Here is a 9618-nt window from a genome sequence, read left to right as displayed (position 1 = left end):
TTGGATTTTTACGTTTGGACATTCATTATATATTTTATTTTTGCAGGTATCAGTCGGTTATCGAATTGTGCGTCGATACCGTCGGCGTAGGATTGACATTTAATTTTTGTACATAGTATATAAGCTTTTATTTTGTCATTTATTTGCTTTGAATATATTTTTATTTAAATTAAACCTTTACTCGTATTGTATTATATAACATTTTAATTTGAGCAAATTACTATTGAAATAAAAAAGTAAACAAACAATTTCATATTTCATGAATAGTTTTAGATAATTTCATCCATTACACTGATGTTATTAAAAACTGTATTGATTTTAACGTTTATTTATCTACTTATTCTTATTGTTTCAGTACCGATTGTCCATATCGACGCCGTGGTGGGAGACCCAGTATATCTCCCTTGTGATATATCAACAATCGAGCCCGGCGACCAGGTCCTGCTGGTGTTATGGTACAGGGAAGACCTGGGGACGCCTATTTACAGGTAAACAATGTTGTTTAATTAAGTGTTACTCAATTCAACGATCTGTTTAATTGCAAATAGATTACAATGATTTTTTAAATGCTAAACCGATGTAGCAGCCGAATTTTGAAATTACTTTTCTATCCTTTGTAATATTTTACCAGCTATCGGTCACATACTATATCAGAATGTTTAATTACAACCTATTAATTACGGCACTTGATTTTATTCTCTCTGAAATTAAAACTTAAGTCACAGTGTTTAAAAGCAGGATAACATTGAAGTAGATTTTTGTGTAGTTTTACCGATATTAAAATTTCTTTTTAAAATATTTTTCATAAGTTTTTATAACACATAAATTGTTTTAAATTGTTTTACTATTAATAGGTAAAATAAATAAAATAAGTCTTATTCACAATCAATTTAATTTTACTAACAAAACGACCGGTTTCGCTTTCCACACTTTGCAAAGCATCTTCAGGTCAAACGGTTAAAGTAAATCATTAACTAATAATTCTTGTACCGGCATCATTTAATTTACTTTGTACCGTTTGACCTGAAGATGCTTTGCAAAGTGCAGAAAGCGAAACCGGTTGTTTTGGTAGTAAAATTAAATTAATTTTGAGTAGGTCTTATTTTATTTCTTTTACCTATTTGAAATGGACTTACACAAGCAACACATTTATGATTTGTTTTATTACACAACCCAACAAAAAAAAATTTTTCATTTCATCAAAAATTCATCTATGGTGATTCCAAAAATACAAACCTTTTCTTTGTATCAGCTCTAGTTATAGCATAACATACTCATCAAATACCTAAATATTTTTACATTTCTGTATATTCCACCACTATAACTGCAATATGTTTATAAACCAACTTAACAAATTCTAATACGAATACATAATAATTAAAGTGTACTTTTTGGAAATGCTCATAACTTAAAATTAGCGCTAATTGCTTTTTAACAATTATCCGATAAGTAAATAGTATTTTCTCTAAAACGGCCTTAATAAATTCCTATAAAGTCAACTGCGTTCTATTGTAAAATTTAGTTTGAACTTGAGTTTCGTTGCAAGAGTTTGTTTTTGACAACTGAAAACCATGGCTTATACAAGCAGGCGTTGTTGTGTGAATAATCCGGACGTTTTTTGCTATATGTGTGGCGAGTACATTGTAAAGGAAAGTAAAAAAACAGTTTGTGATTTTATAAAAAGGAAATATCAAGCCCATTTTGGTGTTCATTTAGGAGATCAAGATAAATCCTGGGCTCCACATGTAGTATGCAAAACTTGTCTGGAAAACTTGCGACAGTGGACGAAAGGACAACGAAAATGTTTAAAGTTTGGTGTACCAATGGTATGGAGGTAACCAAAAAATCATTTTGACGATTGCTATTTCTATATTGTGAATATAAAGGGCATTAATCGACATACGCGGACATATCCTAACCTGGATTTAGCAATAAGACCAATTCCACATCAGCTTGAACAGAAACCTATTCCAATATTTAGCTGTCTACCGACGTTACCAGAGGATAATGTCGAAACGTTTTCTGACGAACTACAGACTAACAGATTTGAGGAAGACGACAGTGATTTTGAAGAGGAGTCATCACGTCCTGAACTCTTTACTCAGGAAGAGCTAAGTGATCTTATCAGAGATTTGAACCTTCCAAAGGATTCTTCCTAGTTGATTGCCTCCAGACTAAAGCAAAAGAATCTTCTTCACCCAGACACCAAAATTACATACTACCATAATAGAGAAAAAGATCTTTTGCCTTTTTTTTCTCAGCAAAATGATATGTTTTTTTTTTGTAATAATATTAAACGACTGTTAGACAAAATGTGTGTATCGGAATATACACCATATCACTGGCGTCTTTTTATCGATAGTTCCAAATGAAGTTTAAAGTATGTCCTTTTACATAATGGCAACAAATATGAAAGTATACCAATTAGGCATTCTACAAAAATGAAAGAAGAATATAAAACAATTTCGCTGGTGCTAAAAAACATTAAGTATGACCAACATCAATGGGCAATCTGTGTTGATTTTAAGATGGTGAACTTTCTCCTAGGACAACAAGGTGGCTATACAAAATATCCTTGTTTCCTGTGTCTTTGGGATAGAAGGGCTAAGGACCAACACTGGAGTAGAAGTAAATGGCATCCCAGAGATGCTTTAGTTTAAGGAGAAGCTAATATAGTTAACGAAGCATTGGTCGACCGAGAGAAAATAATATTACCTCCGTTACATATTAAATTAGGGCTGATGAAACAATTTCTAAAGGCCCTAGACCAGAATCATCCTTATTCTGAATACTTGTCCAGCAAATTCCCTGCACTTAGTAAAGAAAAATTAAAAGCTGGAATATTTAATGGGGCTCAAAAATTTCAATAAACACGGTTGTCATATGAGTATTAAAATGCATTACCTCCACAGCCACTTAGACCGTTTCCCAGAAAATCTTGGTGACCTTAGTGAGGAATAAGGATAACGTTTCCACCAAGATATAAAAACGATGGAAGAAAGGTATCGGGGGAGATGTGACACTCACATGATGGCGGATTACTGCTGGATTCTTCAAAGGGACCGTCTTTTTAAAGCCATTGCAAGAAAATCATATAAAAGGAAGTTTTTAGATGACGCTGAATAGCAGATTTGTGCTGCGATACTGGTTAGGTTAGATGAAAAGTTAAGTTTTTTTTGGCAGACATGTGTGATGATTTTTGTAAGTACAATATTGTACAATAAATATCTTACTTTTTATTAGTGTTTTGTTTGTTTAATTGGTAGCAGCACTACATATATGTAGCTAGTGCTGCGTTAAATTACCCTATATGTTAGAAATGTGATCTGTTGTATTTCCTGAAAATGATCTGATGGAGCAAATCTGGTGGCATTTTTGGATTCAGCAGACCCAAATTACCTAGAAACAGTAAAAAAATTTCCGACAGCAAACTGCAATTGAAGTACTTTTTTCAATTATATCAAAGTAACTCTAAAATATGGGTACTAAACGCTTTAAGCGCTTCTTCAGTCGTCGATAATCGTTGACCACGCAATTTATTTTTGATATGCGGGAATAAAAAGAAGTCACTGGGTCCCAAATCAGGACTGTACGGCGGATGATCCGTTAATTTGATGTTTTTATCAGTAAAAACTCGGTTTTGTGTGCCGATATATGTGGCATTGCATTGTCGCGGTGAAGAACTAATGTCGTCAAATTCGTTATTTATTATTCTTTTTCAGAGAATTTTACTGAAAACTTCTGGCAAACAAATAGTCGTATACCATTCGGAATTGACCTTATTACGTTTTTTTATTGGTACTTTAGCTACATGGCCATTTATATTAAAGAAACAAGAGACCATCTGTTTCGATGTGTTTCTTCCAGGAACTTTTGTTGAATATGATTCATCTTGAAACACCCATACGGTCGATTGCTGTTTTGTTTCGGGATTACAGGAATAGATTCATGTTTCGTCATAGTGTAGATGTTGTATATAGCAGTTGATGCACCGCGATCCCATTTCTTCAACATTTTCTTGCACAAATTTAAGTCAAAATATTTAAGCCAATGTAGACAACACAAATATTGGTTATATGTCAAACCATATAAAACGACTGCGAATTTGCTTTAAAATGTTAGACTTTTTAGTGCAAGTGTCAGATACCATTTGGCAGTACGTTGTGCTTCCTAGGCTAGAAATATAAATAGCAGTGGTACCATAATTCACCTTATAGAAACCAAAATAATTAGTAATTTAGTAGTGAAGACATACTAACAATGAGATAACTTTGTATATTTTGTAGATACATTCTCCACAACTTTTAAGCCTCTCTTATTCTCGATAAAATATGTCAAAGAATTTTTTTTAGCTGCAAAATTGTAAGATTGGTTAGATATCTTCATTTATAACTGGCATGACAATTCTTTGAGAATTTTGACTTACACGAGAAAAGTCACCACTCTCGTTGATTCCTAGCAACTTCCCTCCATCTTTGGACCCTATGAATCTCTAGTTCTTCTTTCACTTCATCACTCCATTCAATTCCAATTCAATTCCACTCAATCTTACGCGGTCATCTTTTGCTTTTTTTGCACGTTAGGTTTGAGAATGTCAATATCTTTGTGCACCTATTATCTGATATCCTAATAATGTCTCTGACCCATACCTCTGTACCTTAATAAATTTCATATAATTCAATTTGTATAATTCAAAGATATTATTTATAAAGTAGAGACAGGGAACGTTGATATTTTGTCGATCCCAGAAAAGTTAGTGCATCTAGTGCAAATAAAATTCTCACGATCTGCCCATAAAATGTTAAAACATTATACGAGGCCAGTTAGATTCATAATGCAATTACGGAGATAGATAGACTATCAATAGACATTATGGGAATAAGCGAAATGAGATGGACGAACTCTGGAGAATGTGAAATCATCACATATATTATTTAGGTAACCCCAAAAGAACACACAAAAATGGAAAAGGTATAATTTTAAATCAAGAAACTGCCAGACATCTTAAAAACTTTGTACCCATATCGGAAAGAACGCTCCTCCTTCAACTTGATACCTACTCAATAACAACTAACATTATTCAGGCATATACCCCTACCGCTGACAAACCAGACAAAATAAGTGAAGCATTCTATATTGAATCATCTAACACCTTGAAACACCTTCCCAAAAGGACCCAACCTTGATTATGGGTGATTTAAATACCAAGATTGGTAGGGAACAATCGGGAGAATTCATATGACAGTTTGAGCTTGAAGAAAGAAATAAGCGAGGGGAACGATTGGGTGAATTTGTATTAAAAAAATATTTTGTAATTACTAACAATTACTTCAGAGTCCCATACAGAATATTATACACGTGGAAATCAACTCAAAATACTTCAGGCCATATAGTCAGAAATCAAATAGATTATACACGTTTAACCGAAACGGCTGACAGTTTCAATAATTTCGTCAATAAAAAGTAAATGTTTGTCGCAAAACGTAAACAATTCCGTTAATTTCACTCACCAATTGATGTCTATGTGTGTTGGGAAATCACAAAAACCAAGAGCTCTAAAAGATATTTCCGAAAAGGCATTTTAAGGTATAGATGCCAAAAAAGTTCATGGATGTCGACCACTTTATTTTTAGAATGGTTTGAAAATGAATTCGTCTCAAGTGTAAAATCCTTTTAAAAATCAAAAAACCTTCTCATCAAACCATTGTTGCTTGTTGACAATGCGCCCTCTCCCTCCAAATCTACAAAATGGTGACAATTGTCAGATTTTTGCCACCGAATATCACAAGCTTAATCCAGCCGTTAGACCAGGGAGTCATAGAGACATTCAAGAGACATTATAGAGAAGCATTCTTAAGACATCTGTTATTACAGGAGACGAATTAATCCAAAAGTGTTCCCGAAATTCTCAAATCTTTAACAATAAAACGTTTTTATTGGTGAGCTGAGTCGTGGGTCAAGATCAAATCTTCAACTTTGGAAAAATGCTGGAACAAACTTTTTGATAAGATTTTGATTGACGATTCTGAAGAAGAAAATGGTAAGAAAACGACAGAAGAAATTAAACCTTTCATTAAAAATTTGCCGGGACATGACGAAATTAACTAAGAAGAGATACGTGACTGGTTAGCAGCTGATGACTCAGAACGTGAATTCATCGACCAGGACATCATTGATATGGTTCTTTATCAAGACAACCTGAGCATATCAGATGACGAAGATGACGACCCAAGAGGCAACAGGCAGCACAAGACCGTCGACGAGATTTTCAATGCTTTAGAGGAAACAATTTTATACAGTAGGCCTAATTAGTTAGGGACACGACTAGATTCTTAATTTTTGTTGTCATTACATAAAGTTTTGTCCTTTTCAGATTGCTTTACGTATCGTCGAACAATCGAATGAGGCAAACTCATGACGTTCTGCAAATTAACGATGGGGGGAGAGAGAAACATCGTTGTCAAACGAAAACGCAAAAAAATAGCAGATTTCTTTAAAAAAGCATGTTAAACTTGTTCATTTTCCTTAATTTTATTACTTTATTTTGGATTTACTTATTAGAAAACATTACGAAATCAACTCATATTATTTTTTAATACCAATACTTTGATCAAGAATATTATAAAAAACAATGTTATTTTTAACCGAAATTCTTGTTATCCGAAACGGCCTCTTCCCTAATTATTTCGGTTAACGGAGGTTTTACTGTATTATAATTAATAAAAGATTCCGTAACAGCATTACATTAGTCAAGACATACCCAGGAGCCGATATCAAGTCAGACCACAACCCACTGATTTGCAAAATGAGGGTCAGGCTAAAGAAGATTCGACGTATTGTAAACCCAAAAAATGACATCAAGCTACTCAAAGACCAACGCACTGAACAAAGTGTGAAACAGAATATGAATATCAATTTGTATACCGTTATTCAAACTGATTTATTAGACCAGGCGCTTGAAAAATTGCATAACAGAGTTTCACAAGGTACAAGAAAAATTCCTCAAACCACCAAAAATTAAGAAAAAATCATGGATGACAAATGAGATTATAGATATGATGGAAGAGAGGCAAAAGGGCAAAGATCAGAACAATACATTATACAAAAAAAAATAGACAAAGTGATTTAAAAACAATTAGAATGGCTAAGGACACACCGCTGAGAGAAGAATGTGCGGAAATACAGCTATTAATACAGAAACACGATCCATTCAATATGCACAAAAAAGTTAAAAAGACTGCAGGCTTATACAAGCCTAGAAGATTTGGATGTTTGGTAGACAACCAAGGTAATTCACTACTAAGTGTGAAAGCAAGACTAGACACTTGGAAGAGGTATGTGGAAATAATATTTGCAGATGAAAGGCCAAACAGTACCCCCGATTACCATTGAAGAAGTCACGGAAACTATTAGAAAAACTAAAGATGGTAAAGCTGTAGGACCTGATACTTTTATATAGAATTCCTGAAATTTATGGGCAAACAAGGAATACAATGGATAACGACTATATTATTTAACAAAATGTATTTAACTGGAAATATTCCTCAAAGCTGGTTAAAGTCGACCTTCGTAACTATACCAAAAAAATTAAATGCAAAAACATGCGAAGACTACAGAATAATTAGCCCAATCAGCTACTTACTTAAAACGTTTTGAAAAGTGATATATAATAGAATATATAAACAATGTGAAGAACAAGTGTCATGTACACAATTTGGATTCTGCGATACCTTAGACACACGAGAAGCTCTATTCGCTATACAAGTGCTTATTCAGAGGTGGAGGGATGTCATCTGTGATATATATATATATATATATATATATATATATATATATATATATATATATGTTTCATCGACTACAAAAAGGCATTGGATAGAGTTAAATATGACCATCTTGAAAGAAGCGGGCTTGGATGATAGAGACTTGCGAATTATATATAATTTATATTTAACTAAACTGCCAACATTACAGTGAATGACCAGTTGACAGAGACAATCTCCATATAAAGAGGAGTAAGACAAGGATACATTCTGGCTCCAGTACTATTTAACATGTACTTGGAGCATATCTTCGAGCAAGCACTGAGACAACTAGAGTAAGGCGTCTTAGTTAACGGAGTGTGTTAACAACATAAGATATGACGACGCTGCTGACGGCGCAGTAATTTTTCCAGATAGCCCAGATTGTTTACAAATAATAATGTCGCGTATATCAGATAAGTCAAGAATATGGGCTGGATTTCAATACGAACAAAACAAAGTACATGGTAGTTAGTAAGCGGCAGGCTTACATCTTTTAGTAAACCAACAGCCAATTGACAGGGTAAACAGCTACATATATCTTGGTATTAACATAAACAGTCAATGGGACCACTCTACTGAAATAAAACAATGCCTAAGGAAAATAAGATCAGCGTTCGTAAAGATGAAGTCTCTTTTCAGAAGTCACGATTTACCACTTACTACGAAAATCTTTATCATCAGATGCTATATTATTATACAAAGTAGAGGCATAGAAGCTCTCGGAAGCTTCTTTAAGAAATCTCGAGGCCTTCGGCATATGGTGTTACAGGCGCATCTCACGAATTTAATGGAAGGATCCTGTGACTATTATTGAGGTCCTACGTAGAACGGGCAGGAAATGCGAGATCACTGATACAATCAAAGAGCGCAAATTAGAATACATTGGCCATGTTATGAGAAATGAACACAGATATGGCTTATTGCAACTCATTCTTTAGGGTAAGGTATTTGAAAAGGGAGGACCAGGGAGAAGAAGAATATCTTGGCTTCAAAAACTAAGGAAGTGGTTTAATACGTCTACAACCTGACTATATCAAATAGCTGCAAGTAAAGTTCAGATAGCTATGCTTATTGCCAACATCCGGAACAGATAGGCACTGTAAGAAGAAGAAGAAGGAAAGTTACATAGTCTGCTCAAAGAAATGCGTCACTTGGAAGAGAAAGCAATGGGTGTAATTGAATTGAGGTGGTCTGGTTCAGGTATTTCCCACAAAGACAAATTTACAGTGTGCTATTTCGATAGCGATGCCACATATAATTACCACAAGCATATAGTTGCAATAGTGCTTGATAATAGAATTGCGATGTCGGTTCTAGATTATATAATCTTTCAAAAAGTAATAATAGTAAAATTAGCAGATCAACTTATTAATACGTACCTAATACACCTTTACGCCCCCACAGCTAATAAATCTGAAAGTAAAGTTCTAGATTCCTACTAAGATAATAATAAAGCAAGTAAGGTCAGAAAAAAACACGATATCAACATTATAATGAGCGATTTGAATGCCAAAGTCGGTAAGGCTGGATGTGGTAATCCGATAGGTGATTTTGGTCTGTGTTATAAAAATTAGCAAGGAGATTTACTAACTGAATTTTGTAAAGAACATAATTTTCGCATATATCCCATACATGGTATCAGTTCTACCAAGAAGATTGTATATATGGCAAACACCAGGGCACCGTCCAAACTTTCTTTAACCACAACCTCTTAATCGCGAATGTAAGGCTTCAACTGGCTAAGATTAAAAACCATTTAACAAAAAATACATAAACACAAGAGAATTAATAAAAAATTGACAATTTAAAACTA

At 33.9% G+C, this 9618-nt stretch overlaps 1 protein-coding gene across 1 annotated transcript in view; it reads left to right on the top strand.

Annotated features, from left to right (window-relative positions):
- Window positions 1-364: 364 nt before the first annotated feature.
- Window positions 365-9618, top strand: part of LOC140441706 (protein turtle-like) — a 518457-nt gene continuing 509203 nt past the window's right edge. The window contains exon 1 of the mRNA XM_072532588.1: window positions 365-488. The gene's annotated coding sequence lies outside the window, so the exon portion shown is untranslated. The remainder of the gene's footprint in view (window positions 489-9618) is intronic.

This window comes from Diabrotica undecimpunctata, chromosome 5 (assembly GCF_040954645.1).
Source record: "Diabrotica undecimpunctata isolate CICGRU chromosome 5, icDiaUnde3, whole genome shotgun sequence".
Taxonomy (NCBI): Eukaryota; Metazoa; Arthropoda; class Insecta; order Coleoptera; family Chrysomelidae; genus Diabrotica; species Diabrotica undecimpunctata.
The sequence above is the reverse complement of the archived record's forward strand: the minus strand, read 5'-3'. Positions and strand labels throughout refer to the sequence as shown.